Source organism: Dendrobates tinctorius, unplaced genomic scaffold (assembly GCF_039654945.1).
Source record: "Dendrobates tinctorius isolate UK_male_01 unplaced genomic scaffold, ASM3965494v1 ptg000135l, whole genome shotgun sequence".
NCBI classification, from domain to species: domain Eukaryota; kingdom Metazoa; phylum Chordata; class Amphibia; order Anura; family Dendrobatidae; genus Dendrobates; species Dendrobates tinctorius.
This window is the reverse complement of record NW_027361803.1, coordinates 687167-712297: the sequence shown is the minus strand read 5'-3', so window position 1 is coordinate 712297 and position 25131 is coordinate 687167.

The window sequence follows — 25131 nt, the reverse complement described above, 5'->3', positions numbered from 1 at the left end:
CTTCATGCAGAAATATGCCCCATCATGATCCTCTTCATGCAGAAATATGCCCCATCATGATCCCCTTCATGCAGAAATATGTCCCATCATGATCCCCTTCATGCAGAAATATGCCCCATCATGATTCCCTTCATGTAGAAATATGCCCCATCATGATACTCTTCATGCAGAAATATGCCCCATCATGATCCCCTTCATGCAGAGATATGCCCCATCATGATCCCCTTCATGCAGAAATATGCCCCATCATGATCCCCTTCATGCAGAAATATGTCCCATCATGATCCCCTTCATGCAGAGATATGCCCCATCATGATCCCCTTCATGCAGAAATATGCCCCATCATGATCCCCTTCATGCAGAAATATGCCCCATCATGATACCCTTCATGCAGAAATTGTACATTCCACCACCTCCATCATTTCCTTCTCCACATCACTGACAAACACACTCACCACAGCGGCCACACTCACCACACACACACACCACAGCGGCCACACTCACCTCTCTGCGCGCCGGCAGATTCCTCGGCTCTCACTTCCTCACACATGGACACACACATCATTCAGCTCCGCGGCCGCGCCGCTCAATGTGTGAGAAGCAGGAAGCTGCAGCTCTGGATCAGTGAGGCGAGGCCGCGTGCCATAGGTTCGCCATCACTGCACTAGACTATGGGCTGTATATGTCACTGTCCTCCTCAGACAGCCATAAAAGCAAAGGTGCCAGATTACCAGAGATCACTGGGACTGCATGTGAGTGGGGAGGCGAAGACAGAGCAGAAGGACAGTGCAGAAAGTGGCGCTCAGGGGATAGCACTGGTCTGCAGTGAAATGGCGCCAGCCACACCTACAGCAGTGAGCGGTGCAGCCCACAGGGGCGTGCCCAGTTCACTGCTAATGAGGCTGCCATGTTAGAGATAGGGTCGGGAACCGGCCACAGTCTCCCATGTCCAGGGACGGCCATATCTGCAGACTGCATGAGTCCTCCAAAGATCTGCAAGTCAAGATGGCAGCACCCAGTGGCTACATTAAAGCGTTATTACAAACAAACCATAAATCCTAGTAAGTACAACGTTTGCTGAAACAACATGTTTTGTTACTTACTCTTTTTTTGCAAATAATATAAAATTGCGGCACCTTCCCTTTAACTACGACCAGTAAAGAAAAAAAACAAAAAACATAATTGTTGTCCAGTTCACAGAGTTTGGAGCTTTCCTTACTCTACAGGACTTAAAAAAGTAGCATATTTCCTTATAATTTATTACTACATTTGCGCTGTTTGAATGTAACACCCGTCACTAGAGTTGAGCGACTTTTGGTTTTTTAGGGTCGAGTTTCGTTTCGTGAAACCCGACTTTTCCAAAAGTCGGGTCGAGCAAGATCGTCCGATTATAGGGAAAAGTCAGGGTCGTCCCGAAACATGAAACCCAATGTAAGTCAATGGGGAATAAAAGTCGGCAGTGAGAGGAGGACAGGAAACACACCTACAGTGCCCATTTGAATGCCAAAAGCATCAATTCTTCTTACTTAAGCTTGTCAACCTTAATTAACTTCATAATACAAGTTACGCACTGAAAAATGGGGGTTATTTGGCTAAAGTTGTGGGGGGGTAGGGCTGGCTCCAGGTTTTCATGTGCCCTGGGAGAAAGAGCGCCCCTTTAACACATAATACCACAACTCATCATGCTCCGATACGGCAGAGAAATAGCGGTATAGTACAATGAAAAATACTTCACTTTTTACATCTCATGACGAGGCCCATCTATTTCTCCATACAGAATCACTGGTCCCATATAATGTTTGAAACAGTATATGATGCGCTCCACATAATGCTACAGTATATGTTGGTCCCTATGGATGAAGCTCCACTGTCTTATGTGCCCAAATAATGCTCCAAACATAATGGGCCCCATTTCTAATGCTCTAGTGTATAATGGGCCCTGTAAATGCTGCTCCAGTGTCTGATGTCCACCTTTGGAATGTTCCAGTGTATGGTGGGCCCCATCTATCATTCTCCAGAGTATAGTGCTCCCCAAAAATTGCTGTCCCAACATTGAAAACAATCAAATAAGTCTCCTCGCTAGGGAATCCCTGTACTAGTCTGGACTCCTCGTCGTCCCCATCTTCCATCTCACTGCACAGTATTTCAACCTAGCAAGTGCTGTGATCCTGAGCAAGCAGGGGGGGCCCACTCGTTGGCGACGGCACTGGCACAGGGCCCCTGATAGTACGGTGGTGTGTTTGATGGCGGGTGGGCCGAACCTGCACTTTCATCTGCAGCTTCCTCTTTGTCACCGTGTAAGATGGAACTGTATATGGGAAGAGTAACCTGAGTTTCATCAGGGTCAGATTCAGGCCGTGTAGCGTGTGAGGGGAATGTAGTGGTCTGGGTCAATGTACCAGCAGATTCATCGAGCAGTGGCTGGGCATCAGTGCACTTGTGTCGCCCCCAGGAGTACGGTCGCCACAGTGGCATTACCTTCCTCCTAGGGAGTGTGATGTCATGCTTGGGAGCAACGAAGGATCTCTCTCGCAGATTAACTGATTGGGCGGCGTTATTCCCACGAGTCATGACCCTCCAAACAGCGTTCATGAAGGCAAAGTGTTTGTTTTACGTGGGCAGTATGGTTGCAAAGCTGAACCTTAAAGGAATGTCCAGAAGGGCACCACCAGGAGTGGAGCCTACTGCATAATTTGACTCAACACGGGCAACCTCAACCATGCCAGCTACAGAACAGATGCACACATTGCAAGCTTAATTCCGTTAACGAACGAGACTCCGTCATGCCCCGCGGTCCGAGTCCGGCTTACTAGAGGGACACGTGAGGCTCTGGCACATGAGATTGGCCAATAACTGGTGTGTCATGCCCTTACATGTCCGTGGCTGCATGTGCGCTACACTGACAAGGCCAGCGTTTGTCGCTTACAGGTGCAGATAACCCGCTGAACAACGTTAGTGATGGGGATCTGTGATTACAATTATTACCCGCGAACGATGATTTCCCAGTAAGTGCAGGTCAACCGCAGTTCCGGAATTAGGCCTAACCGTCATTCCTGAAAAAATTAAAAACTTACGTGTGCAAACCACAGGTGCTGTAGCTTGCTTAACAGCTCGCCAGCCGTTCTCACGCCCAGTATGGATTACACGTGATTGCACAAAGGTGAGAAAGGGTACCGTATCCCCAGATAACATGTATGGATAGCGTACACATTCAAAATATATGTCTATACATCAGGAGGCAGGCTCAGACGGTGTTAGGCCCAGTATGGATTGCACGTGATTGCACAAAGGTTAGAAAGGGTACCGTATCCCCAGATAACATGTATGGATAGCATAGTGTACACATTCAAAATATATGTCTATAGATCAGGAGGCAGGCTCAGACGGTGTTAGGCCCAGTATGGATTACACGTGATTGCACAAAGGTGAGAAAGGGTACCGTATCCCCAGATAACATGTATGGATAGCATAGTGTACACATTCAAAATATATGTCTATACATCAGGAGGCAGGCTTAGACGGTGTTAGGCCCAGTATGGATTACACGTGATTGCACAAAGGTGAGAAAGGGTACCGTATCCCCAGATAACATGTATGGATAGCGTACACATTCAAAATATATGTCTATACATCAGGAGGCAGGCTCAGACGGTGTTAGGCCCAGTATGGATTGCACGTGATTGCACAAAGGTTAGAAAGGGTACCGTATCCCCAGATAACATGTATGGATAGCATAGTGTACACACTCAAAATATATGTCTATACATCAGGAGGCAGGCTCAGACGGTGTTAGGCCCAGTATGGATTGCACGTGATTGCACAAAGGTTAGAAAGGGTACCGTATCCCCAGATAACATGTATGGATAGCGTACACATTCAAAATATATGTCTATACATCAGGAGGCAGGCTCAGACGGTGTTAGGCCCAGTATGGATTGCACGTGATTGCACAAAGGTTAGAAAGGGTACCGTATCCCAAGATAACATGTATGGATAGCGTACACATTCAAAATATATGTCTATACATCAGGAGGCAGGCTCAGACGGTGTTAGGCCCAGTATGGATTGCACGTGATTGCACAAAGGTTAGAAAGGGTACTGTATCCCCAGATAACATGTATGGATAGCATAGTGTACACATTCAAAATATATGTCTATACATCAGGAGGCAGGCTCAGACGGTGTCAGGCACAGTATGGATTTGACGGCCCAGATTACACAGCGGAGGAGCAGGGAGAGGTAAAGATTGCAAATGCTGGGGCCCTGCCCAAGCAAGGGGGGCCCACTCGTGGGCGTCGGTATTGGCACTGGGCCCCTCATAGTACAGCGGTGTGTCTGACGGCGGGTGTGCACCACCACCGTCAGAGACACTTGATTGCACTATGAGGGACCCTGTGCCAGTGCCCGCGCCCAAGAGTCGGCCTACCCACCTGTCCAGGGCAACGGCACTCGCACGGTGTCGTGCGCTAGGTGGTGACCCCGGCCATGGGGGGGGAGGCAGCACAGTTAGGGAGTTTTAGAAAGTGGCATATGTTGATGTTGGCTATTCAGCTGATGCAAAAGGCGAAATAGGTGAAGTCCCAGGAAGAGGTGGACCAAAGCAAGCCATTTTTCTGTCACCCTATGTGTCATCAGGGGAAGGTGGGACAAAATCCTTGGAAACCCATGCATGGTTCATTTTAATGAAGGTTAGATCATCCACATTTTGGGTTGACAGACGGGTCCTTTTTTCTGTCAGGATTGATCCAGCTGCACTGAAGACTCTTTCCGATAGCACACTTGCAGCTGGGCAAGCGAGCTCCTGTAAGGCATATTGGGCCAATTCAGGCCAGGTGTCCAGTTTAGCGGCCCAATAGTCAAAGGGGAATGACCTGTGTGGGAGAACATCGATATGGGAGGAAAAGTAGTTTGTAACCATAGTTGACAACTGCTGTCTCCTGTCACTTTCCATCGATGCAGTATTACCAGTTGTGTGAGCGGTATTTGAAAAATCAGTCCACAACATTGTCATGAAACCCCTGTCTCCAACGCCACTTCTGCTGTGTGCACCACGAACACCTCTGCCAAGCTGCCCCCGGCCCGTACGGCTCGTGTGAGAACCATCACCGCTGCTGTGTGCTGGGAATGCCTCAAGCAACCGATTTACCAGAGTTGCTTGTTTATTAGCCAATATTAGGTCAAGGTTCTCCTGTGGCATGATGTTTTGTAATTTGCCTTTATAGCGTGGATCCAGGATGCTGGCCAACCAGTAGTCGTCATCGTTCATCATTTTGGCAATGCGGGGGTCCCTTTTTAGGATCCGCAAGGCTTAATCTGACATGTGGGCCAATGTTCCCGGTGTCAATGATGCACTGCGAGTGCTGGTTGGAGGAGCACTTTCTGGCAAATCCACATCCCTCCAGTCACGCACAAACCCTGTACCAGACCTTGCCACGCCAACATTTTCACTTGCCCCACGAGATGCATCCTCCTCCCCTAAGTAATGAGAGGGAAGAATAGGAAGCATTTAAGGAAACCAGGATGGATGAACACAGAACTTAAGCACATGCTAAAAAGGAAGCAAAAAATGTTTATAAAATGGAAAGAAGGAGGCATATCTAAAGAAGAATATAATGCTGTCTGCAGAACCTGCAAGGCACAAATCAGATTATCTAAAGCTGAAAATGAATTGAGGCTTGCAAGAGATGTCAAAAGCAATAATAAAGGATTTTGGGGATATGTCAAAAGTAAAAGAAAAGTCAAAGATGCTATAGGATTTTTACAGGATGTAAATGATGAAATGGTAAGACAGGATGTTGAGAAGGCTGAACTTTTAAATTCCTATTTTGCATCTGTTTTCTCTCAGAAAGGAAATGTAACATCAACTGTTATTCACTGTCCTATTAAGGGAATAGAAGAATCCAGGATATCTATAAACAGAAAGATAGTGAGGAAACACTTAGCTAACCTAAATGTATTCAAGTCTCCAGGTCCAGATGAATTACACCCCAGAGTACTGAAGGAGATAGCAGAAGAAATTTTTGAACCCCTCTCCATAATCTTTGAAAATTCTTGGAGAACAGGAGAAGTGCCAGAAGACTGGAGAAGAGCAAATGTTGTTCCTATCTTCAAAAAGGGGAAGAAGGTGGACCCAGGCAACTATAGGCCGGTGAGTCTGACTTCTATACCAGGAAAGATCTTTGAACAAATTATTAAACAACATGTATGTCAATACCTGGATAAGAATGAAGTGATTAAACAGAGTCAGCATGGGTTTGTAACTAATAAGTCATGTCAGACTAATTTAATTTCCTTCTATGATGGTATTACTGATTGGGTGGATCAAGGAAATGCTGTAGATATAGTATATCTTGACTTCAGCAAAGCATTTGACAAAGTCTCTCATACAATCCTTATTGAAAAAATGACTAAGTATGGAATGGACAAGGCAACTGTTAGGTGGATTCATAACTGGCTTAGTGATCGGACCCAAAGAGTGGTCGTAAATGGCTGCACATCCAGTTGGAAGAATGTCTCAAGTGGGGTACCACAGGGCTCTGTCCTGGGCCCTGTATTGTTCAACATCTTTATCAACGATTTAGATGAAGGAAGTGAGGGTAAACTGATTAAATTTGCTGATGACACAAAGCTAGGAGGGATAGCTAATACTAGAGAAGAGAGAGAGAGGATTCAAAAAGATTTAAATAAACTGGAGAAGTGGGCAGCAACTAACAGAATGGTTTTTAACAGGGAGAAATGCAAAGTACTACATCTGGGCAATAAAAATGAAAAAAGCATATATAGAATGGGAGGAATAGGGCTAAGTGACAGCACATGTGAAAAAGACTTGGGTATACTAATAGATCACAGACTGAATATGAGTCAACAGTGTGATGCAGCAGCAAAAAAGGCAAATGCAATTCTAGGATGTATTAACAGAAGCATACAGTCTAGATCACGTGAAGTAATTATTTCCCTCTACTCCTCTTTGGTCAGACCTCATCTGGAATATTGTGTCCAATTTTGGGCACCACATTTTAAAAAAGACATCAACAAACTGGAGCAAGTTCAGAAAAGAGCGACCAGAATGGTGACCGGTCTGCAAACCCTGTCTTATGAGGAAAGGTTGCAGGATTTGGGAATGTTTAGTTTGCAAAAGAGAAGACTGAGAGGAGACTTAATAGCTGTCTACAAATATCTAAAGGGCTGTCACATTGTAGAAGGATCAACTTTATTCTCATTTGCACAAGGAAAGACTAGAAGCAATGGGATGAAGCTGAATGGGAGGAGACACAGATTAGATATTAGAAAAAACTTTTTGACAGTTAGAGTGATCAATGAGTGGAACAGGCTGCCACGAGAAGTGGTGAGTTCTCCTTCAATGGAAGTCTTCAAACAGAGGCTGGACAGACATCTAACTGGGATGATTTAGCGAATCGTGCTTTGAGCAGGGGGTTGGACCAGATGGCCCAGGAGGTCCCTTCCAACTCTACGATTCTATGATTCCATCATCATCCTCCTCCTCCTCTTCTTCCTCCACCTCGTCCAGGAGAGGTCCCTGAGCAGACAATGGCTGAATGTCATCAAGGATTCCCTCCTCCTCTTCCTCCTCATCAACATTGGCTGCAGACGCCTGCTCCTTAAGGTGCGTCAAAGTTTGCATGAGCAGACGCATAAGTGGGATGCTCATGCTTAGGATGGTGTCGTCTGCGCTTACCAGCCGTGTGCATTCCTCAAAACACTGAAGGACTTTACAGAGGTCTTTCAGCTTCGACCACTGCACACCTGTCAACTCCATGTCTGCTCTCAAAGTGCCTGGCCGTGTATCCTCCCACAAATGCATTATGGCCTGCCTCTGCTCGCACAGCCGCTCCACCATGTGCAGGGTGGAGTTCCACCTTGTTGCAATGTCGATAATGAGGCGGTGGTTGGGAAGGTGGAGCAATCCCTGCAGCTTCTCATACGAACGGAGTGTACAGGCGACCGGCGGATGTGCGCGCACAGTCTTCGCACCTTCTGGAGCAGGGCTGTTAACTCCGGATAATTTTTGAGGAAGCACTGCAGCACCAGGTTCAAGGTGTGAGCCAAGCAAGGTATGTGGCTGAGTTTTGAAAGGGCTATGGCTGCCACAAAATTACGGCCGTTATCACTAACTACCTTGCCTGCCTCAAGATGTACACTGCCCAGCCATGACTCAGTTTGTCGCTTCAAGTACTCGGCCAGCACCTCGGCGGTGTGTCTGTTGCCCAAACACATCATCTGCAACACAGCCTGCTGACGCTTTCCACTAGCTGCTCGATAGGGGACACATCGTGTGCAACAGTGGCAGCTGCAGATGGAGTGCTCGTTCGACTGCGCTCTGTGGACGAGCTTTCGCTTCTGGAGGAGGAGGAGGGTCGAACGCCTACAGCCAACTGTTTCCTATACCGTGGGCTAGGCAGCACTGTCCCACCACCGCTGTCCCCTGTGGACCCTGCATCCACCACATTAACCCAGTGCGCAGTGATGGACACGTAACGGCCCTGGCCATGCCGACTGGACCATGCATCAGTTGTGAGGTGCACCTTTCCGCTCACTGACTGCTTGAGTGCATGGACAATGCGGTCTTTCACATGATGGTGGAGGGCTGGGATGGCTTTGCGAGAGAAGAAGTGGCGACTGGGTAGGTCATAGCGTGGTACTGCATAGGCCATGAGTTCGCGGAAAGCTGCGCTTTCCACCAACCGAAAGGGCATCATCTCAAACGAGATTAGTTTGGCAATGTGGGCGTTCAAACCCAGTGTACGCGGATGAGAGACTGAGTACTTTCTTGACCTACTCTTAGTGTCTGGGAGGGTGAGCTGGACTTGAGAGCTGCATATGGTGGAAGTAGCGGTGGACAGGGCGGACTGAGATAGGGTTGATGATGGTGATGGAGTTGTTGTTCTTTCTGATGGCCTAGAATCAGTCTTTCGTTGATATAACAGTGGGATTCCCTGACTGCTGTGGCCTTGCAACGACACCTCAACATTTGCTGCTGTGCTAACCGGTGGGCTTACAGTGGGGGAAACAATGTAGCGTTGCTGACTACTTTCGTTGTGATCAGTTGCACATGTGGCACTTGAGGTTTTGTGTTGTGTCCACGCTTGCAAGTGCATGCTGGTTAAATGTCTAAGCATGCAACTGGTATTCAAATTTTTCAGATTTTTCCCTCGGCTAAAGGTCTTTGCGCACTTCTTACAGATAACCTTGGCCTGATCATGAGGATTTTGTTCAAAAAAGTGCCACACTGCACTCTTCCTACTTTGGCAGACATTTTGCGGCCTAGCACGCTGTGATCTTTTGACCCTCTGGACAAGCTGTCCAGCAACTATTTTGATGTTTGGAACCTGTCTTTGGAGTGCTTCGGGCCTGCCAGATAACAGCTGTTGCGATGTCGATGTCTGCTGTGGATGCTCCTCATCTGAGCTATTGGAAGCAGCACCCTCTTCCCCCAATGGATGCCAATCTGGGTCAACAACTGGGTCATCCATCACCTCCTCTTCTATGTCATGTGCACCTTCCTCTGTGTCACCGTGTATGGTGGTATAGTGTGCGGGAAGGGGCACCTGAGTCTCATCAGGGTCAGAATCTGGCTCTGTACACTGCGAGGACAATGTAGTGCTCTGAGTGAATGTACCAGCAGAATCATCCATCAGCGGCTGTGCATCAGTGCACTCCATGTCAGATTCATCTTGGCCTGGGTAATTCACCATTTCACTTGATATTCCAGGCATGGTATGTGAAAACAGCTCCATGGAGTAATCAGTACTATGGCCTGCGTCATCCTTCAATCTTGGTTGGGGTGAAGGACACAAGGAAAGGTGTGGTTCATGAACATGAGCCTCCAATGACGGCTCAGTGCTTTTACTTTTTACAACTGAAGAAGAGGAGGCGATAGAGCTGGAGGCTGAGTCAGCAATGAAAGACAAAACTTTTTCCTGATGCTCTGGCTTTAAAAGCGGTTTGCCAACTCCTAGAAAACTAAGCGTTCGAGGCCTTATGTAGCCAGACGATGACGCAGGCTCAACACCTCCTGCATTCGGTCCTATTTTGCTCTTGCCACTACCATCAGATCCACCACCAACACCATCATTACCAGCTGCCAACCCCCGCCCAATTCCACGGCCTCTTCCACCAGCCTTCCTCATTTTTGGTAGAAATGTAGACAAAATCCAACAAACTATATAGTAATGTAAAACAAGGTACAAGGTGTCTATAGGACAGGGGAGATTTTTAATTTCTGCACACACTTGTGGACACTGGACACTTTTGGATTGTGTGAGGCCCACTGAGTATCTGAGCGCTCTGTCACAGGCTCGATGGCAGAGCTGTGAACAAAGTGACTAGAGGATAAGGGAGATTTTTAATTTCAGCACACACTTGTGGACACTGGACACTTATGGATTTTGTGAGGCCCACTGAGTATCTGAGCGCTCTGTCACAGGCTCGATGGCAGAGCTGTGACCAAAGTGACTAGAGGATAAGGGAGATTTTTAATTTCTGCACACACTTGTGGACACTGGACACTTATGGATTGTGTGAGGCCCACTGAGTATCTGAGCGCTCTGTCACAGGCTCGATGGCAGAGCTGTGACCAAAGTGACTAGAGGATAAGGGAGATTTTTAATTTCTGCACACACTTGTGGACACTGGACACTTATGGATTGTGTGAGGCCCACTGAGTATCTGAGCGCTCTGTCACAGGCTCGATGGCAGAGCTGTGACCAAAGTCACTAGAGGATAAGGGAGATTTTTAATTTCTGCACACACTTGTGGACACTGGACACTTATGGATTTTGTGAGGCCCACTGAGTATCTGAGCGCTCTGTCACAGGCTCGATGGCAGAGCTGTGACCAAAGTGACTAGAGGATAAGGGAGATTTTTAATTTCTGCACACACTTGTGGACACTGGACACTTATGGATTGTGTGAGGCCCACTGAGTATCTGAGCGCTCTGTCACAGGCTCGATGGCAGAGCTGTGACCAAAGTGACTAGAGGATAAGGGAGATTTTTAATTTCTGCACACACTTGTGGACACTGGACACTTATGGATTGTGTGAGGCCCACTGAGTATCTGAGCGCTCTGTCACAGGCTCGATGGCAGAGCTGTGACCAAAGTCACTAGAGGATAAGGGAGATTTTTAATTTCTGCACACACTTGTGGACACTGGACACTTATGGATTTTGTGAGGCCCACTGAGTATCTGAGCGCTCTGTCACAGGCTCGATGGCAGAGCTGTGACCAAAGTGACTAGAGGATAAGGGAGATTTTTAATTTCTGCACACACTTGTGGACACTGGACACTTATGGATTGTGTGAGGTCCACTGAGTATCTGAGCGCTCTGTCACAGGCTCGATGGCAGAGCTGTGACCAAAGTGACTAGAGGATAAGGGAGATTTTTAATTTCTGCACACACTTGTGGACACTGGACACTTATGGATTGTGTGAGGCCCACTGAGTATCTGAGCGCTCTGTCACAGGCTCGATGGCAGAGCTGTGACCAAAGTGACTAGAGGATAAGGGAGATTTTTAATTTCTGCACACACTTGTGGACACTGGACACTTATGGATTGTGTGAGGCCCACTGAGTATCTGAGCGCTCTGTCACAGGCTCGATGGCAGAGCTGTGACCAAAGTGACTAGAGGATAAGGGAGATTTTTAATTTCTGCACACACTTGTGGACACTGGACACTTATGGATTGTGTGAGGCCCACTGAGTATCTGAGCGCTCTGTCACAGGCTCGATGGCAGAGCTGTGACCAAAGTCACTAGAGGATAAGGGAGATTTTTAATTTCTGCACACACTTGTGGACACTGGACACTTATGGATTGTGTGAGGCCAGCTGAGTATCTGAGCGCTCTGTCACAGGCTCGATGGCAGAGCTGTGACCAAAGTGACTAGAGGATAAGGGAGATTTTTATTTTCTGCACACACTTGTGGACACTGGACACTTATGGATTGTGTGAGGCCCACTGAGTATCTGAGCGCTATGTCACAGGCTCGATGGCAGAGCTGTGACCAAAGTGACTAGAGGATAAGGGAGATTTTTAATTTCTGCACACACTTGTGGACACTGGACACTTATGGATTGTGTGAGGCCCACTGAGTATCTGAGCGCTATGTCACAGGCTCGATGGCAGAGCTGTGACCAAAGTGACTAGAGGATAAGGGAGATTTTTAATTTCTGCACACACTTGTGGACACTGGACACTTATGGATTGTGTGAGGCCCACTGAGTATCTGAGCGCTATGTCACAGGCAGAAATTGGCTAGTGTATCACAAACTACAAGGTGTATGTAGAATTGGGCAGAATTGGAATCTCCCTAGAGTGCAGGTCTGTAAGAACGGAACATGTCCTCGACTTATTCTCACAGAGTGACTCACTTATAGCTTCACTGTGGCTGTGATAACAGCCGTTACACGGTACTGTGTGAGGAGCGTACACCGCTGTATGGTGTGAAAAAATGCACGCTCAGTACCTCAGCAGGACAAAAAAAAAAAATTGTGATTGCTTTTAAAAAAGCAGTTTGCGGAGCAGTGGGTAAACAGCAATGCAGGAATGTCAGGAAGCCTTAGAAGGCAGCCCAACAACCAACACCACTGATACACCACTATATAGCCTCCCCTTGCACTGCACAGTGACTGGTGTGTTGTACAGGCAAAATCGCTAGCAGCAGAAGCAGTTTTTGGTGTCTTCTTCCCTGCCTAACGCTCTCCCTACAAAATCATCAGCAGCAGCAGCTCTCCCTATTCTGAGATCAGCATGAGTAACATGGCGGTCGGCGTGCACGCCCTTTTATACCCCCTGTGACGCCCCCAAAGCAAGCCAATCACTTGCATGCCCTTCTGAAAGATGGTGGTGACCCGTGCCTATGTCATCACGTTGCCCACAGTGTCCGTGGATCCTGATTGGCTGAAAAAGAGCGCAAAACAAACTTTTGAAACGCGACTTTGGCGCGTAAGTCGCCGACCTCGTGGACGACCTCATCCTAGGGTCGGGTTTCGTTTCATGAAACCCGACTTTGCCAAAAGTCGTCGACTTTTGAATTTTTTCGACCCGTTTCGCTCAACTCTACCTGTCACTATGGAATGACCGAGAAGTCTAAATGAGCTACATCTCCCACTGTGACCATCGTCTTCCCGTCCCATCTCTGGTGTACTTTTTTTTTACATCTATAATATTTTTCTCTATCTTCATTTTTGATGGCCTGTGTCTTTGTCCGGTTTACCGTTAGGCCAGCGAGGCGCTGCTAGTTTGCTGAACCCTGCCAAGATTTATACTGTCCATAATAAACCAGCAGGTGATCTCACACCAGAACTGCTCCTGTGTCTGCCTTGGGAAGCAGCTGAGTGTGTCACCCCCTCACACGCGGTGGAGAAAGCTTTATATCAAAGCCCCTGTTTATTATAATGGCTGGACCTGAAATAACAAGCGCTTTCCTCCTATTGTGCCCGTCCCAATTCCCTGTAGATGGTGGCACGGCCCTCACTTCTCCTGTGTGTAACTGTCTGACCGTGTGTTGAATTTATTGTCTATATATGTCACTGCTTAATTATAAAGTGCTATGGAATATGTTGGAGCTATATAAATACAATCATTATTATTAATAAATGACATGATATCAGAGCATATGTATAATACAGACCAAGTGAGCATGCCACAAGTCCAACACACGTTTCGCTTCCACTTTGACAGGACGTGTGGTGGAGGAGTATCGGCTGGCTAATAGAGTGCAAATACAGCTGCTGCAAATGGGTCATCAGGGAAAACGTCACCTTACTGAGCGCTGCCGCGTGCGCACGGACATGACATCTGCTGCCGGCCGGCAGAAAGATGCGAGTCAATGGCGTGCAACAATATCACGGTTCATGATGTGGTACCAGCTAGCCAGTCAGGACCAGTGTCAGACTGAAGAACATTGGGCCCACCAGAGGATTTGATTCAGGGGGCCCACCTTTCTCCCCCACTCAAGAGTCCCATGGAAGCTGCAAGGTTTGCACTATGAACTCTCCTAAAGAAGAAACTAGGGCCCACCGGAGGATTCTCCGGTTCTCTGGTGGGCCAGTCCAACCCTGGTCAGGACGAAGCACAACAATCACGGCAGCCATCTTTAAAGGGACATAGTGATATTTAATGTGAAGGGGAATTGGGATAGAGATATTGTTTAAAAAAAAAAAAAAAAAGAAAAATGTGAATGTAAGTGATAATGATAGTGAGAAAACCTAGTAAAAAAAGAAAAAAGAGAAAAGTTTCTATGTGAATAAGAACCGTATGTGCAAATGAATAAAAATGCAATTAAAGCGGAAAACAAAAATAATGAAATAGAAAAATGTGTAAATGAAGTTTGAAAAAAGTGAATGATTGAATGTGAGCATGATTATTCACCACAAAGGGAACAATTTTTTGTTGTATAAAGGTACATAAAATATAATAACTGTGAGTACGGTATGTGAAAAAAACAATGCTCTTTCCTTTTTGATTTATATATTTTTCTACTTTCCTTTCCTTTGTAAAATTATTATATACACTGAGAACGTATAGTGGATGAGCCACAATTGTGACATCACTGATGTGTAGCCCCGCCCACCATGATGTCACAATCGGTTTCCAGCTGTGATGTCACGGAATCCTTGGTTCTAACCAGCGATTTTGCAGTGAGACCCTTTGTCTGGAGAAGCTGATTGTGCCGTACACAGTAAGCGATATTCCTCCAGGCTCCAATGCTGTGTAGACTACTTCTAGTTCTCAGCGTGCTATTAGCACCTGCGGAAGGTGCTCACAACTATATCTGCAACCCGCGATCCCAAGATCAGATCAGGATTAAAGAAGGTAAGTGCATTACCAGATATACTCTGCCTATGGGGTTAACCCCTTCCCTTCTACAGACAAATTTCGTTTTTGGGCTTTTTTTTTCTCCTCCACTTCTTTCAAGAGCCATAACTTTTTTCCCTTCATATGGCCGTATGAGGGCTCGTTTATCTTTTTGTGGGACGAGTTGTAGTTGTGAATGACACTATTCATTTTACCATTCAATGTGAAATTGGGGAAAGATGCAGTTTGGCTTCCAGTGTCCAGTCTAAAAACACATAGAGGAGACGCCGAGCATTAATACTGTTCTCTCCAGGCTGGATGCACTGACTACTACATGTAGCAGAAGGCGCCCACAAGAAACACGCGATCAGCAGCTCAGAAATCAGATATGTCCTTCACATGGAACATTTCACCTCCGGCCCCAGAAACTATTAGGATCCATTATTAGGGCCCAGTTTATGAGCGTCAGGCTCCGGGTCATTAGGGGTTCTGTCACTTCTCTTCTGTGACTGGAGACTTATATGACGTCACATCATACATGAAATGGAGGATTCTTCATGTGTTACTTGTAATTTTAGGTGTCATCTCTCATCATGTGTTCGTTCCCTATTCCAGAAATATAAAAAAACAGATTTCTATAGTGTTCATTAAGAAAAATAATCCATCATTTTTCCACACTAAATTCCCCTCTGTTAATAGTCATACTTGGTTCCTCGGTCCGCCCAGTCCATGGATTTGGTTTCCACTTCTGAACACATTCCAGCTCTGGTTACCTGATCACTTATGTTCTCTCTCTTTTTAGAGAATGTCACCGTGCCTCCAGAAACATCTGAGGATACAGTCTATAGGATTGTTATACCTGCCGCCATTCTCTTCGGCCTTGCAGTATTCATTCGTGCCATTGCTCTCACCTGTTGGTAAGTATAGTAATGATTTCTGGGCTACACAGGAGTCTGTAGAGGAAATGTCACATCTTCAGGTTACTCCAGTAATGGGAATATTTTAGTGTAGGACTCTTGTGTCTCACACACACACACGTCACCCTGGAGCTGTGCCCTGCGGGTAACTGATTGGCATATATTAGACTTTGTAGGGATTCATGCTCTCAGGCATTAGGTAGCGTTCACACAGTCAAAGCGGATTGGTTCAAACCGGAGCAGTTTTTTTGCTTTCACAAAATTCCAAGGAATTCCAAACCAAAAACATCATCTTCTAGGTACAAAGGTATCACAGCAAATAATTCATTTAGCAGGGTCCATTTGTCAGTGCGGGCTCACCCAAACAGATTACAGTCCATTCTCCTGAAGCAAACTTCATACATAGAAGAGGCACGATCCCACCAGTCTTGGTATCCCCTTCAGTACGAGTTCCAGCAGCCTCCAGTGCCAAACAAAAGTGTTCAACTCCTGGGCACGGTTCATACTATACAGACTGCAGCTGACACATGGTTCTTTGCCGCTCCTGCACACAGACTGCTCAGCTTACCAAGCTGACCCATGCAGTCTCCATTCACAGAGAGATCAAATGTTGGCTGAACACTAACTAGCTCCAGTACACTCGACTCTGCTTCATCTATCAGACTGACACAGATAGCGAACACAGGTCCTGGCTGTAGTAAAAAAAAAATGGGCAGGATGGGTGGCATGGCAGCCTCAGCTCGTCAAATTCATGATGATCGGCGGCATTTGTTAAGCCACAAAACATGTTCCCACTATCGTGATGGGAATAGGTTCATTGATTAAAAGACTGGGGTCTTGGGTGAGGAATTATTACAGCCACTAATGGGGGAGATTTCATGGTATTTAAGGTGCAGTATACGTGTTCTGCAAATTCTGTCTCTTGTTAAATGGTTGACGTGCAATGTTTCATCACTGTAGACCACAGGATTTAACTGTTGCTGCCCTGTCCCATTATTTGCATGATTACACTTGATATAGTAAAGAAATGAGTTTATAATTTCTTCAGTGCTTTATCTACAGTACTTTATTCTATTTTTTTTCTTTTGAAAAGGAATCCAGTAGGAGACAACTCCACTACAACTCCTTTACATGGTGGCTACTATGTGAGGATCAGGCAACATGTGATGAAGCAAACAAGACACAGATTCCAGGATTGGTCTCTGCATTCACCCATGGATGTGACACTTACCAGAGTTTCCGCAGTCAGACGTGTTCACAGACAAGTGACTCACCTGCTGCACAATGAGGCAGATTCCGGGCTCGGTCTCTGCTCTCACCCATGGATGACATTTAACGGACTTTCCACAGTCAGGCGTGCTCACGGACAAGTGACTTACCTGCTGCATGAAGAGGCAGATTCCAGGCTTGGACTGCTCTCACCGATGGATATGACATTTACCAGACTTTCCGCAGTTAGACGTGCTCACAGACAAGTGACTTACCTGCTGCATGAAGAGGCAGAATCCAGGCTTGGACTGCTCTCACCCATGATATGACATTTACTGGACATTCTGCAGTCAGGCGTGCTCACGAACAAGTGACTTACCTGCTGCATGAAGAGGCAGATTCCAGGCTTGGTCTCTGCTCTCACCCATGGATATGACACTTACCGGACCTTCCGCAGTCAGGCGTGCTCACGGACAAGTGACTTACCTGCTGCATGAAGAGGCAGATTCCAGGCTTGGACTGCTCTCACCTATGGATATGACATTTACCGGACTTTCCGTAGTCAGGCATGCTCACGGACAAGTGACTTACCTGCTGCACAATGAGGCAGATTCCAGGCTTGGACTGCTCTCATCATTTCATATGACAATTACCAGACTTTCAGCAGCCAAGTGTACCCACGACACGGGTGACATACCGGCTGTAAGAAGAGGCAGATTCCGGGCTCGGTCTCTGCTCTCACCTATCCACAGCCCAAGGGAAGGGCACTCCTTTAACCTTGGTTCCCTAGAGGTTTCCTCCACTGGGGGTTTTTCCTCTCCTGTTAAAGGATGACTCTACAGGAGTCAAGGGCCCATCATCATCAAGGCCACATTTAAGACAATTGTCCTGACTTCTAATGGAAAATTCAACATTATCCAACTTGAATAAAGTAATTAATGAAGTCAGCGTATATCTTGTATATCTGAGCTTTCTTTATGGATTTTTATAATACAGCGGAATATACATAGCACTTAACTACTTTTTATAGTCATTACCATTACACATGGCTGCTGATCATCCCATTTTCCTGCATACATATAAACTAGGGTACAAGTAGTGTTGTGCTTAGAAACAATATATTCACTTCTCGACATGCGATCTACATGTATGTCACATGTCTGATGCACTTCTATGGAAAGAGTTCTGGAGCGTAGCCAAATTTATATACTTTGGCATGTAAAAGTTTGGGCCCCCCTGGTCAAAATTACAATTATTGGGAACAGTTAAGTAAGATGAAATGATCTCTAAAAGGCCTAAAGTTACACATGACACATTTTCTTTGCATGTTAGGCAAAAAACATATATTTTCATCATTTACATTTTAAAAATTACAAAATGGAATATGGTCAAACACAAAAGTTTGGGCTTCCTGCATGGTGAGATCCTAGTAGTGCCCCCTTTTGAGAGTATCACAGCTTGTCAACACTTTTTGTAGCCAAACAAGAGTCATTCATTTCTTGTTTGGGGGATTTTCATACATTCTTTCTTGGAAAATTCTTCCAGTTCCTTGAGATTCCTGGGTCGTGATGCATGCACTGCTATTTCGAGGTCTTGCCACAGATTTTCAATGATGTTCAGATCAGGGGACTGTGAGGGCCATTGTAAAACTTTCAGCTTCCGCCTTTTGAGGTCGTCTATTTTGGATTTTGACATGTGTTTTGGATCATTATCCATTTGTGGAAGCCATCCCCTTTTAACTTCAGCCTATTTACAGATAGTGTTATGTTTCCATCAAGAATTTGTTGAAATTTCATTGAATCCATTCTTCCCTTTAGCCGTGAAATCTTCCCCATGTCATTGGCTGGAACACAACCCCAAAGCTTGAGTGATCCATTCACTTACTTAATCGTTGGCGAGATGTTCTTTTCCAGAAATTATGGGCCCTTTTTCCTCCACACATACTTTAGATCATCGTGGACAAAATATTTGATTTTAACCTCATCAGTCCACGGGACTTGTTTCCGAAATGCATCAGTCTTGTTTAGATCTTCTTTTGCATACTTCTGATGCTGAATTTTATGGTGAGGACGCAGGAGAGGTTTTCTTCTGATGATTCTTCCATGAAGGTTATATTTGTGCAGGTGTCTTCAGCAATCCTATGAGCATCTCTCACTTTGTTATATTTTGTTACCTTCTTATAGCCTCCTGCTTTGTGAGCCTCCATTATTTTCATTTTCAGAGTGCTAGGCAGCTGCTTAGAAAAAACAATGGTTGCTGTTTTTTGGGACAACGTTAGAGGAGGCTGGGTTTTTATAGAGCTGTGAAATTTGCGTTACCTGGCATTTCCTAATGATGATAGTGAACAAGCCATAACCCTAAAAGGCTAATTAATGTCCGAAACCTTGGTAAACGTTATCTGAGCACACAAAGCTCCAAGGGTGCCCAAACTTTTGCATCAGCCCATTTTCCCTATTGTTATTTTCAAAATGCAAAAAATGACCATTTCTTTTGCCTAAAATACAAAGGAAATGTCATATTTAACTTTAGACATTTTTAGAGACCATTTCATCTTTAATTAACTTGCCTAACTGCTCACAATAGCAATTACATGCCACTGTATAGTAGGTGCCGTCTGCTTTATACAGTTTATACAGTTACTGCTTTATGCTAGGTATGTCAGCAAATTTTGCATTCAAAAAGTCAAAAGGTGTTTCTTCCCTTCCAAGCCCTACCCTGCACCAAAACAGTAGTTTTCAGCCACATATTGGGTATCAGCATACTCAGGAAAAATTGCAAAACAAATTCCATGGTGAAATTTCTCATGCTACCCTTGTAAAAATGCAAAATTTGGGGCTAAATTTTTTTGTGTGGAAAAATGTGATTTTTGTTATTTTCATGGCTCAACGTTAGAAACTTCTGTGAACCGACTGGAAGCGCAAGGTGCTCACAACACATCTTTCCACCATCTGAAAAAGAATGATGGGGACAGAACGATCACTAATGGATCACTAAGGATGTGTGCACACGTTGCAGTTTTTGCTGCGGATCCGCAGCGGATTTGGTCCTGCGGATCCGCAGCAGTTTCCATGCAGTTTACAGTACCATGTAAACCTATGGAAAACCAAATCCGCCGTGCACATGCTGCGGAAAATTCCGCCAAGATTTGCTGTGGATTATTTACCGCAGCATGTTACTTCTTTTTTGCGGAACCGCAGCTGCAGTGTACGTTCCGGGACATACAAATCAATCTCTCATCCGCACTGCCAAACCTCACTAGAACCTGCATCAAATCCGCTGTACACATGTGAGGAATCCTCAAGAAAAATGCATGTGTTTTACCCTGCGGTTTCTGCCCAGAGATATGGATTCTCTGCAGAAAAAGCCGCAGACTAATCCGCAACGTGTGCACACACCCTAACATCACCATACAGTATCATGTTATCAGCAGCACATCTACAGTTTACTCCCCATAGTCCTCCATATAGTATAATCTGCCCCATAGTCCTCCATTTAGTATAATACACTCCTCAGTCCTCCATATATTATAATACACTCCTCATAGCCATCCATATATTAAATTACACTGCTCAGTCCTCCATATAGTATAATGCACTCTTCATAGTTTTCCATATAGTATAATGCACTCCTCATAGTTTTCCATATAGTATAATGCACCGCCATAGTCACCCATGTAGTGCAATTCACTTCCCATAACATAATGCACCCCATAGTTCTTCATATAATGTATTCCCCATAGTCCTCGATACAGTACAATGCAGCCCACATATAGTACAATGCAGCCACCCAATAGAGCATAATGCAGCCACCCCACAGAGTATAATGCAGCCCCGCCATACAATATAATGTAACCCCCATAGAATATAATGCAGCCCCCTCTTATAGTATAATGCAGCCACCCCTTAGAAAATAATGCAGCTACCCCAGAGTATAATGCAGCCACTCCACAGAATATAATGTAACCCCCATAGAATATAATGCAGTCCCAACCCCCATATAGTATAATGCAGCCCCTCCATAGAATATATGGCAACCCCCTCATAGGATATAATGCAGCCCCTTATATAGTATAATGTAGCCCCTCCATAAAATACAATGTAGCCCTCCTCATATAGTATAATGCAGCCCCCATCGAATATAATATAATAAATATAATACAGCCCCCCATAGAATATAATGTAGCCCCAAATAGAATATAATACAGCCCACCTCCCCATAGAACATAATGTAGCTCCCCATATTATATAACACAGCCTCCCCTATAGAATATAATGTAAAATGTACCCCCCATGGTATATAACACAGCCACATAGTATATAGCCCAGCACCACATGGTATATACCCCAGCACCACATGGTATATACCCCAGCCCCACATGGTATACAGCCCAGCCCACCATGGTATACAGCACAGCATGGTATATAGCCCACCATGGTATAATACAGCCCACCATGGTATAACACAGCCCAGCATGGTATAATACAGCCCAGCATGGTATATAGCCCCCCAGAATTATATAATACAGCCCAGCATGGTATATAGCCCCCCAGAATGGTATAATACAGTCCAGCACGGTATGATACAGCCCAGCATGGTATACAGCCCCCCCAGAATGGTATAATACAGCCCAACACAGTATAATACAGTCCAGCATGGTATATAACCCCCAGAATGGTATAATACAGCCCAGCATGGTATATAGCCCCCCCAGAATGCTATAATACAGCCCAGCATGGTATATAGCCCTCCCAGAATGGTATAATACTGGCCAGCATGGTATAATACAGCCCAGCATGGTATATAGCCCCCCAGAATGGTGTAATACAGCCCAGCATGGTATAATACGGCCCAGCATGGGATATAGCCCCTCCAGCACGGTATGATACAGCCCAGCATGGTATAATATGGCCCAGCATGGTATATAGCCCCCCAGCGTTGTATGATACAGCCAAGCATAGTATATAGTCCCCCCAGCATGGTATGATGCAGCCGAGCATGGTATATAGTCCCCCCAGCATGGTATGATACAGCCGAGCATGGTATATAGTCCCCCAGCATGGTATAATACAGTCCAGCATGGTATAATACAGCCCAGCATGGTATATAGTCCCCCCAGCATGGTATAATACAGCCCAGCAAGGCATATAGTCCCCCAGCATGGTATAATACAGTCCAGCATGGTATAATACAGCCCAGCATGGTATATAGCCCCCCCAGAATGGTATAATACAGCCCAGTATGGTATAATACAGCCCAGCATGTTATATAGCCCCCAGAAAGGTGTAATGCACCCCAGCATGGTATATAGCCCCCCAGCATGGTATAATACAGCCCAGCATGGTATATAGCCCCCCCAGAATGGTATAATACAGCCCAGCATGGTATATAGTCCCCCCAGAATGGTATATAGCCCCCCAGAATGGCATAATACAGCCCAGCATGGTATATAGTCCCCCCAGAATGGTATATAGCCCCCCAGCATGGTATGATAGTCCCCCCAGAGTGGCCCCACAGTCCAGTACTCACACCGATTTAAAAAAAAACACTCCTCACCTTCCCCTTGTGCCCGCGCTGCTGGCTGCTCCTGTCTCCTCCTGCTCTGTCTGGCACACAGTGAGAGCTCAATGACATCATCGCGCCCCCGCTGTGTCAGAGGCAGAGCGGGGAATGATGGGAGAGGGAGCGTCAGCTGACGCTCTCTCCTTCATCACTGCCTCCTTCAATGCGGTGGCGCGAGTCGGCGCTGGGAGCAGGCGGGCCCGCCTGCCTCACAGGGGGCCCATAGCGGCTGTGTGATGTGTCGCTGGCTGGGGGCCCCTGGAGGAGCAGGGGCCCTAGGCAGCTGCCTGGTCTGCCTGCCCTTAACGCCGGCCCTAGTCTCCTATCCTCCACTTCTGGGTGTTTGCTAAGGGATAAAAGAGGATGAGATCTAGGAACACAGTGAGCAGCCATTGTGAAGGCGACTGAACAGTTATACTGACAAGTAGACAGTCACCAAGGATGGCAGGCAGCAAGGACTCTGGGAGCAGGGTGACAGCAGAACAGAGTATTTCAGGAGAGCAGTGTGCTGGTCTATGGGGGCCATAGAGGGAGATATATGGAGGAGGGAGCAGGGTGACAGCAGCACAGAGTATTTCAGGAGAGCAGTGTGCTGGTCTATGGGGGGGCACAGAAGGAGCTATATGGTGGAGGAGCAGGGTGACAGCAGCACAGAGTATTTCAGGAGAGCAGTGTGCCTGTCTATGGGGGGCACAGAGGGAGTTATATGGTGGAGGGAGCAGGGTGACAGCAGGACAGAGTATTTCAGGAGAGCAGTGTGCTGGTCTATGGGGGCACAGAGGGAGATATATGGTGGGGGGAGCAGGGTGACAGCAGGACAGAGTATTTCAGGAGAGCAGTGTGCTGGTCTATGGGGGTCACAGAGGGAGATATATGGTGGAGGGAGCAGGGTGACAGCAGGACAGAGTATTTCAGGAGAGCAGTGTGTTGGTCTATGGGAGTTACAGAGGGAGATGCAGTCATATGTTAAACTTTGGGCACCCCTATTAATGTTAACCTTTTTTCGTTATAACAATTTTTGTATTTGCAACAGCTATTTCAGTTTCATATATCTAATAACTGATGGACTCAGTTATATTTCTGGATTCAAATGAGGTTTATTGGACTAACAGAAAATGTGCAATCTGCATTTAAACAAAATCTGACCGGTGCAAAAGTATGGGCACCCTTATCATTTTCTTGATTTAAACACTCCTATTTTTTACTGACTTCCTGAAGCACTAAATTGGTTTTGTAACCTCATTGAGCTTTGAACTTCATAGCCAGGTGTATCAAATCATGAGAAAAGGTATTTAAGGTGGCCACTTGCAAGTAGTTCTCCTATTTGATTCTCCTATGAAGAGTGGCATCATGGGCTCCTCAAAACAACTCTCAAATGATCTGAAAACAAAGATTATTCAACATAGCTTTTCAGGGGAAGGATACAAAAAGTTGTCTCAGAGATTTAACCTGTCAGTTTCCACTGTGAGGAACATAGTAAGGAAATGGAAGAACACAGGTACAGTTCTTGTTAAGCCCAGAAGTGGCAGGCCAAGAAAAATATCAGAAAGGCAGAGAAGAAGAATGGTGAGAACAGTCAAGGACAATCCACAGACCACCTCCAAAGACCTGCAGCAGCATCATCTTGCTGCAGATGGTGTCACTGTGCATCGGTCAACAATACAGCGCAGTTTGCACTAGGAGAAGCTGTATGGGAGAGTCATGCGAAAGAAGCAGTTTCTGCAAGCACGCCACAAACAGAGTCGCCTGAGGTATGCAAAAGCACATTTGGACAAGCCAGTTACATTTTGGAAGAAGGTACTGTGGACTGATGAAACAAAGATTGAGTTGTTTAGTCATACAAAAAGGCATTATGCATGGAGGCTAAAAAACACAGCATTCCAAGAAAAACACTTGCTACCCACAGTAAAATTTGGTGGAGGTTCCATCATGCTTTGGGGCTGTGTGGCCAATGCCGGCACCGGGAATCTTGGTAAAGTTGAGAGTCGCATGGATTCGTCTCAGTATCAGCAGATTCTTGACAATAATGTGCAAGAATCAGTGACGAAGTTGAAGTTGCGCAGAGGATGGATATTTCAGCAAGACAATGATCCAAAACACCGCTCCAAATCTACTCAGGCATTCATGCAGAGGAACAATTACAATGTTCTGGATTGGCCATCCCAGTCCCCAGACCTGAATATCATTGCACATCTGTGGGATGATTTGAAGCGGGCTGTCCATGCTCGGCGACCATCAAACTTAACTGAACTGGAATTGTTTTGTAAGCAAGAATGGTCACAAATACCTTCATCCAGGATCCAGGAACTCATTAATAGCTACAGGAAGCGACTAGAGGCTGTCATTTTTGCAAATGGAGGATCTACGAAATATTAATGTCACTTTTATGTTGAGGAGCCCATACCTTGCACTGGTCAAATTTTGTTTAAAAGCAGATTGCACATTTTCTTGTTAGTACAATAAACCGCATTTGAATCCAGAAATATAACGGAGTCCAGCAGTTATTAGATATATGAAACTGAAATAGCTGTTGCAAAAACCAAAATTGTTATAAAGAAAAAAGGTTAACATTAATAGGGGTGCCCAAACTTTAGCATATGACTGTATATGGTGGGGGGAGCAGGGTG